This window comes from Heteronotia binoei, chromosome 13, assembly GCF_032191835.1.
Source record: "Heteronotia binoei isolate CCM8104 ecotype False Entrance Well chromosome 13, APGP_CSIRO_Hbin_v1, whole genome shotgun sequence".
Classification (NCBI taxonomy): domain Eukaryota; kingdom Metazoa; phylum Chordata; class Lepidosauria; order Squamata; family Gekkonidae; genus Heteronotia; species Heteronotia binoei.
The window spans coordinates 6,048,253-6,056,200 of NC_083235.1; the positions used below are offsets into that span (position 1 = coordinate 6,048,253).

At 56.1% G+C, this 7,948-nt stretch overlaps 1 non-coding gene across 1 annotated transcript; it reads left to right on the forward strand.

Annotated features, from left to right (window-relative positions):
• The first annotated feature begins 1,466 nt into the window (after window positions 1–1,466).
• TRNAT-CGU (transfer RNA threonine (anticodon CGU)) lies at window positions 1,467–1,538 on the forward strand. Its single transcript has one exon. It is a non-coding gene; the product is annotated as a tRNA-Thr (tRNA).
• Window positions 1,539–7,948: the final 6,410 nt, after the last annotated feature.

Here is a 7,948-nt window from a genome sequence, read left to right on the forward strand (position 1 = left end):
GCTCTCACAGCAGCTGCCCTTTCAAGGACAGAGTCTCAAAGCGGCCTACAATCTCCTTTCCCTTCCTCCCCCACAACAGACAACCTGTGAGGTGGGTGGGGCTGAGAGGGCTCTCACAGCAGCTGCCCTTTCAAGGACAGTCTCAGAGCGGCCTACAATCTCCCTTCCCTTCCTCCTCCACAACAGACAACCTGTGAGGTGGGTGGGGCTGAGAGGGCTCTCACAGCAGCTGCCCTTTCAAGGACAGAATCTCAGAGCGGCTCACAATCTCCCTTCCCTTCCTCCTCCACAACAGACACCCTGTGAGGTGGGTGGGGCTGAGAGGGCTCTCACAGCAGCTGCCCTTTCAAGGACAGAATCTCAGAGCAGCTCACAATCTCCCTTCCCTTCCTCCTCCACAACAGACACCCTGTGAGGTGGGTGGGGCTGAGAGGGCTCTCACAGCAGCTGCCCTTTCAAGGACAGAGTCTCTGAGCGGCCTACAATCTCCCTTCCCTTCCTCCCCCACAACAGACACCCTGTGAAGTGGGTGGGGCTGAGAGGGCTCTCACAGCAGCTGCCCTTTCAAGGACAGAGTCTCTGAGCGGCCTACAATCTCCCTTCCCTTCCTCCCCCACAACTGACACCCTGTGAGGTGGGTGGGGCTGGAAAGGGCTCTCACAGCAGCTGCCCTTTCAAGGACAACCTCTGCCAGAGCTATGGCTGACCCCAGGCCATGCTAGCAGGTGCAAGTGGAGGAGCGAGGAATCAAACCCGGTTCTCCCAGATAAAGAGTCTGCACACTTCACCACCACACCAAACTCATAGAAATAAAGTGCACAATCCTATCTTCCTGACACCATCGCCACCTCCCTTGGTCCGTGAAAAAACTGTCTTCCACAAAACGGGCCCCTGGTGCCAAAGAGACTGGGGACTGCTGGCTTAGAGGGAACGCCGGCTGCAACAAACGGATTTTATTTCAAACTGTACCTCTGCACCCTCCCGTGCCACACCCCTCCGGCCTTTTCAGTCGGACAGAAGGACTGAGTTCTCTCCCAACTCTGACCCGACAAAAGGAAGCTTTGCCTCTGGACATCTAACTGGCCTTGAAAAGGGCTACTGGCCTCGAATCTATGGTGGCTCAGTGGCAGAGCATCTGCTTGGGAAGCAGGAGGTCCCAGGTTCAGTCCCCGGCATCTCCAACTAAAAAGGGTCCAGGCAAAGAGGCGTGAATAACCTCAGCTTGATACCCTGGAGAGCCATGAATGGGGCTGTGGCTCAGTGGTAGAGCATCTGCTTGGTAAGCAGAAGGTCCCAGGTTCAATCCCCGGCATCTCCAACTAAAAAGGATCCAGGCAGAGAGGTGTGAAAAACCTCAGCTTGAGACCCCGGAGAGCCGCTGCCCATCTGAGTAGACAAGACTGACTTTGATGGACCCAGGGTCTGATTCAGTAGAAGGCAGCTTCATATGCTCATATGATAGGGAAGGGGTGGTGGCTCAGTGGTAGAGCATCTGCTTCGTAAGCAGACGGTCCCAGGTTCAATCCCCGGCATCTCCAACTAAAAAGGCTCCAGGCAAAACAGGCATGAAAAACCTCAGCTTGAGACCCTGGAGAGCCGCTGCCAGTCGGAGTAGACAATAGTGACTTTGATGGACCCAGGGTCTGATTCAGTAGAAGGCAGCTTCATACGTTCATAGCATTAAAGCCCTGCTCCCTTTTCCTATCTGAATCCCACAGGGACAGACACACTCACAAGTTCCTTGGGAAAACTGCAGAAAACCTAGCCAGGTATTTCCATCCTCTTGTTTCAAGCATCTGGTATCCCGCCACTAACCGATAGCTGCCTATTCCTGCGGCTGCTGGCTCCGGAACTGCAAACCCAGCAGGGTCCCCGATAAACACACAAACACACACCCTGCTAGGTCTGCAATCTCATGTTGTACTCAGGGATTCCCGAAGCAACCCAGAGGGAGACAAAAGAGAGAAGGGCTCTCGGATTCCCCTCTGCTGCAAGAGGAGGGGGGTGGGGAAATGACAAACAAAACAAGGGAGTCGTGTCCCTGGCTGGCTCTCCCCGGCAGGAGAGAGAGAAGGCTTTGGCTTCCCCGGTTTGCAGTGCAGCAGGCGATTCTCCGCTTGGGTGTTGGGAGAGAGCAGGCAAGCCCAGCTCTGCGGAAAAGGTCCCTTGCTTGGCCAAGCGATCGGAAGCGAAAAACAAGCGGCTCTCTCTCTCTCTTTCTTTCTCTCTGGAAAAAGGACAACCGGGTGGGGAGGAAGCCTGAGACCAATTTCACACTAGACCTTTAAGCCTGTTTCAGCCCAAGCTGACATTCTACGCTAGAATCAGAGAAACCAACTCTATGATTCTCTGATTTTAGCGTAGACAAGGGTCACCTTTTAAGACCAACGAAGTTTTATTCCGAATGTCAGCTTTCGTATGCCCTTAAGCAGACTTCATCAGACAAATAGGGAACGGCCAGCAGCAATTCTTAATATAAGTGGGCAGTGGGGAATCATGGGGATGTTTTTAGCAGATTAAAAGAATCACAAATAGGGATCTGTGTTTGCTAGTGTTAGGACAAAGCAGGGCTGAAACAACACTGGAGGGTGATAAAAAAGCAGACTGCTGTTGTGGGTGCGAAGTGCTATAAATCTAGGCAACATTCTAGGAATGTTTTTTATCACCCTCCAGTGTTTTTTCAGTGTCGTTTACACTAAGAATGGCTGCTTGCATTCCCATTTTGTCTGATGAAGTCCGCTTAAGAGCGTGCGAAAGTTTACATTCGGAATAAAACTTAGTTGGTCTTAAAGGCGCAACTATTTGTCTACTGCTTTGTTCTGTTGCTTCAAACCAACACGGCTGCCTGCTGGGATCTATTTAGTGTAGGATGTTAGCTTGGGGGACAGGGCGAAACCAGGATTAAAGGTCTAGTGCGAAATGGGTCTCAAGACAAGCCTCATCTAGGCCAGTGGAATATCCCCACCCGCTCATTCCTATTGGGCGCAAAGTCCAAAGGAACAGCGCTCGGTTGGTAGCTAGCAGGGGCAGGCGCATTGCCCAGCACCAGCGGGCCACAGCGGTCCCTCGGCCGCCTTTTTGTGCAGCGGTGCCCCCCCAATGTGCCAGCTGGGAGCTGATGCCCTCTCCCCCTGCTTCGCCAACTTGCATAACCTGTCTGTTGAATGCAGGGGAATCCACCTTTGCAGGGGAACCCGGGCTGGGAAGGAGAAGCCAGGCACCCCACTGCAAAATGTGGGGAGTTTTTCATGGGCGACGCAGAGAGACTTTTGCATTAGAGCAGCGGTGGCCAAACTGTGGCTTGGGAGTCGCACGTGGCTCTTTCACACACATTGTATGGCCAGTGGCGGACAGGGTCTGAAAGCGCCGCAGAGTGGTAAAGCTGCGGTACTGCAGTCGGAGCCCTCTGCTCATGACCTGAGTTCGATCCCGGCGGAAGCTGGTTTCAGGTAGCCGACTCCAGGTTGACTCAGCCTTCCATCCTTCCGAGGTCGGTCAAAGGAGCTTGCTGGGGTGGGGGAAGTATAAATGACTGGGGGAGGCCACGGCAAACCACCCCATACAAAGTCTGCCGTGAAAACGCTGTGAAAGCAACGTCACCCCGGAGTCGGAAACGACTGGTGCTTGCACAGGGTACCTTTTTAAGGAGACAAAGGGGGCCCACCCGCAACTCTGAGGCTATCATTTAATTTTTTATAAGAAATAAACAAATAAAACTCAAAAAAACGCAGTAGTGGCAAAAAGGTACAATTAAAACTTTTGCAACATGTTATGATTATTTTTAGTAAAATAGTGATACGACGTAAATTTCAGTTGCGTTAAAAAAAGAAAAATGTCAAGGTAGTTCCCTGTGCAAGCACCAGTCGTTTCCGACTCTGGGGTGACGTTGCTTTCACAAGCGTCAGACTTTTGACGGGGTGGTTTGCCATTGCCTTCCCCGGTCATCTACACTTTCCCCCCAGCAAGCTGTGGACTCCTTTGACCCACCTCAGAAGGATGGAAGGCTGAGTCAACCTGGAGCCGGCTACCTGAACCCAGCTTCCGCCGGGCTCGGACTCAGGTCATGAGCAGAGGGCTCCGACTGCAGCACTGCAGCTTTACCACTCTGCCCCACGGGGGCTCTTCTCAGTTGCATTACAGTAATAATACTGGGACGTCTATTATATTTTCAAGAGACTAAAAGGTCATTAACATTTTTAACAGTAGTATTGAAGGTGGCCCACTTCGGTAGGAGCACACTTCCCATTGGGCAAGCTGACACCTTGGCCAGAACAGCTTGGCGAACGCATTTCAAGTTGCTTCCTTCCCACCTCTCCCTCCGTCCCGGCTCTCAAACACCTCACGTTGATTCTCTCTGGGGCTCTTACGTTAAGCTAGTTCGGCCGCCGCTGCATTAGAGCCCACGGCGCGGATGCGCCTCCGAATCCTCCGCAGAGAGCCAGGCGGCTGGAGGCTTTCCAAGCCACACAAACACACCCCGCCCGTCCCCAGCACATGTGGGAAGGGTTTGTGTACAAATAACCCCAGCCACGCTTGCAGCAGGTCGCCTTCTCCGTTGCACGTGTACGAAGCGTGCACGATCACACACTCTCACACCTGCAGGCCCACTTAGGGATCGCACACTCCAGCCGGAGGGGGGAGGAGAGGGAGGGGGATCTCGTTTGCAAATCGATTCGGGAGAGCCCGGCCGGAAGGAACTCCCCTCTCGACGCCCGGCCTCTCCCCGGAGACCCGCACACACACACACACGACCCCCCCGAACACGTGTCGAGGCTCGGCAGACGAAGCCTCGTTCCACGCGCCCCATATCTGCCCCAGAAGGCCGCCTCCTGCTGCCGCCCGCAACGCGACGCGTGGGAAGGGGGTCTGCGGGGGGGGGGGGAGCGCGTGTCGTGTGAACGCGACCGCAGGAGACCGCAGACGCGAGCAGGGCTCGACCCCCCCCTTCCCCACCCAAACGCCGGAGGCCCCCATTTCCTCGCGGGGGACGCTGCGGCCTCTTCTGGCTCGCTCATCGACGCGTTCCGGAACCGCCGCCGGCGCGCGTTCCGGAACACCCCCCCAACCCCGCGCCGCCTCCAGTCCGGTCGCTGGCCAGGCCGGCGGCGGCCTCGGGGCTGCGGCAAGGGATCGGGCCCCGCCCGTGCAGGGCAGAGCCAAGCGGCGGCAGCGAAGAGCCCTGCAGCAGAGCCCGCCTCGGCGCGCCTTACCTGACTTTGCAGCCCGGGCAGCTCCGGCTCCGGCTCCGCTTTCCGGCCAGCGGGCATTCGCAGCGGCAGCGGGCATGCATGCAATCCAGGGCGGGAGGGTGGGCCCACGCCGAGCAGGGCTCCGGGCGTCGTGGGGACGCGGCTCCGTGCAGCGGCGGGCCCGGGGAAGGGGGGCGCCCGCGGGCTGCCTTGGGGGAAGCCCCACCGACCGCCCCCCCCTGCTGCTGCCGCCGCGGCTGGCTCGGCGCGCTTGGAGAGGGGAAGCCCCGCGAAAGGGGAAGCGCCTCCGCTGTGTGTGTGGGTCCTACTCGCGGGGGCGCGCTGGAGCGAATGTGTGTGTGCGCGTGTGGATGCGGGCAGGTCTGCAATCGCGCACGCTGCGGGCGGGGGGGGGGGGACGGAGCGCCCCCCGAAGGAGAGCCGGAGAAGACGCGGGAGCCCCGGCGCGGGAAGACAAGAAAGGCCGGGCGGCTCGCCAGCTTGCCTGCGGGCTCGCCTTGGAAAGAAAGGCTGGCCTCCTGGACAGAGTGCCTCTGAGCATGTCAAAAGGGCCCCTGAGCGTGTGGGAAATGCTGGCCTCCTGGACAAAGCGCCTCTGAGCATGTCAAAAGGGCCCCTGAGTGTGTCGGAAATGCTGGCCTCCTGGACAAAGCGCCTCTGAGCATGTCAAAAGGGCCCCTGAGTGTGTCGGAAATACTGGCCTCCTGGACAAAGCGCCTCTGAGCATGTCAAAAGGGCCTCTGAGCATGTCGGAAATGCTGGCCTCCTGGAAAAAGCACCTCTGAGCATGTCAAAAGGGCCTCTGAGCATGTCAGAAGGGCCCCTGAGCATGTTGGAAATACTGGCCTCCTGGACAAAGCGCCTCTGAGCATGTCAAAAGGGCCTCTGAGCATGTCAGAAGGGCCCTTGAGCATGTCGGAAATGCTGGCCTCCTGGACAAAGCACCTCTGAGCATGTCAAAAGGACCTCTGAGCATGTCAAAAGGGCCCCTGAGTGTGTCGGAAATACTGGCCTCCTGGACAAAGCGGCTCTGAGCATATCAAAACGTTGGCCTCTTGAACGAAGCGCCTCTGAGCATGTCAAAAGGGCCTCTGAGCATGTCAGAAGTGCCTCTGAGCATGTCGGAAATGCTGGCCTCCTGGACAAAGTGCCTCTGAGCATGTCAAAAGGACCTCTGAGCATGTCAAAAGGGCCCCTGAGCTTGTCAGAAATGCTGGCCTCCTGGACAAAGCGCCTCTGAGCATGTCAGAAGCGCCTCTGAGCATATCAAAAACGTTGGCCTCCTGGACAAAGCGCCTCTGAGCATGTCAAAAGGGCCTCTGAGCATGTCAGAAGCACCTCTGAGCATGTCGGAAATGCTGACCTCCTGGACAAAGCGCCTCTGAGCATGTCAGAAGCGCCTCTGAGCATATCAAAAACGTTGGCCTCCTGGACAAAGCGCCTCTGAGCATGTCAAAAGGGCCTCTGAGCATGTCAGAAGCGCCTCTGAGCATGTCGGAAATGCTGGCCTCCTGGACAAAGCACCTCTGAGCATGTCAAAAGGGCCTCTGAGCATGTCAGAAGTGCCTCTGAGCATGTCGGAAATGCTGGCCTCCTGGACAAAGCGCCTCTGAGCATGTCAAAAGGACCTCTGAGCATGTCAAAAGGGCCCCTGAGCATGTCAGAAATGCTGGCCTCCTGGACAAAGCGCCTCTGTGCATGTCAGAAACGCCTCTAAGCATATCAAAAACGTTGGCCTCCTGGACAAAGTGCCTCTGAGCATGTCAAAAGGGCCTCTGAGCATGTCAGAAGCACCTCTGAGCATGTCAAAAATGCTGGCCTCCTGGACAAAGTGCCTCTGAGCATGTCAAAAGTGAAAGAGAACCAGCTGACAGCCAGATAGTAAGACAAAAATCTAGGGTCGGCAGCTCTAGGTTAGGAGATTTTTAGGGGATAAAGAGGGGGGAGAGGGACCCCACTTGGGGTAGCATGCCCTAGAGCCCTCCTTCCAAAGCAGCCATTCCCCTCCTCCCCGGTGAACAGATCTGTCAACTAGAAGTCAGCTGCAATTCTGGAGGAACTCCAGGCTTCACCTGGAGGTTGGTAACCCTATGTGAGGAACCTCAGTAGGGTAAAATGCTACGGAGCCCCCCCCCCCCTTCCAAAGCAGCCACCTTCTCAAGGAGTAACTAATCTCTGCATTCTGGAGATCTATTGTAATCTAGGGGCTATCTCCAGGCTGCACCTGGAGGTTGGCAGCCCTGCAGGGAGGGGCCTCCATTGGCTGTACAGCCCACCCTGCAAAGCAGCCATTTCCTCCAGGGGAACTGCCGCCTGGAGGTCCCACCTGGAGATTGGCAACTTTACCTTGCAATGTCCCCCCCCCCCCTTCACAGTGCCCTTTCTGGAATAAAGAAGTTTAAAAAACAATTGGCAGAATTGCTCATCAAAGACAATAAGCTACGAAACAATAAGTGCATCTGTTGTAGAACTCAATGCTGATAAAGTTCCCTGTTCTGTGTAGGAGTCACACGGCAGGTGCCGCACTCAGACGGCCAGCCTTCCGGGTACGTCATTCAGGAGCTATCGGCTGTGTCGTTTTGGGAAACTTGTGCGTGGTGTGAAACGCCCTGCAAGGCCAGCCTGGTGGCTGATAATGGGAAATAAATCAAAGGCAGCTGAGAAGAAGCTGGAAATTGCATCTGCGACTTTAATACTGCAAACCCCATGCTTTTGACTCAGAATGCGCACACATGTGA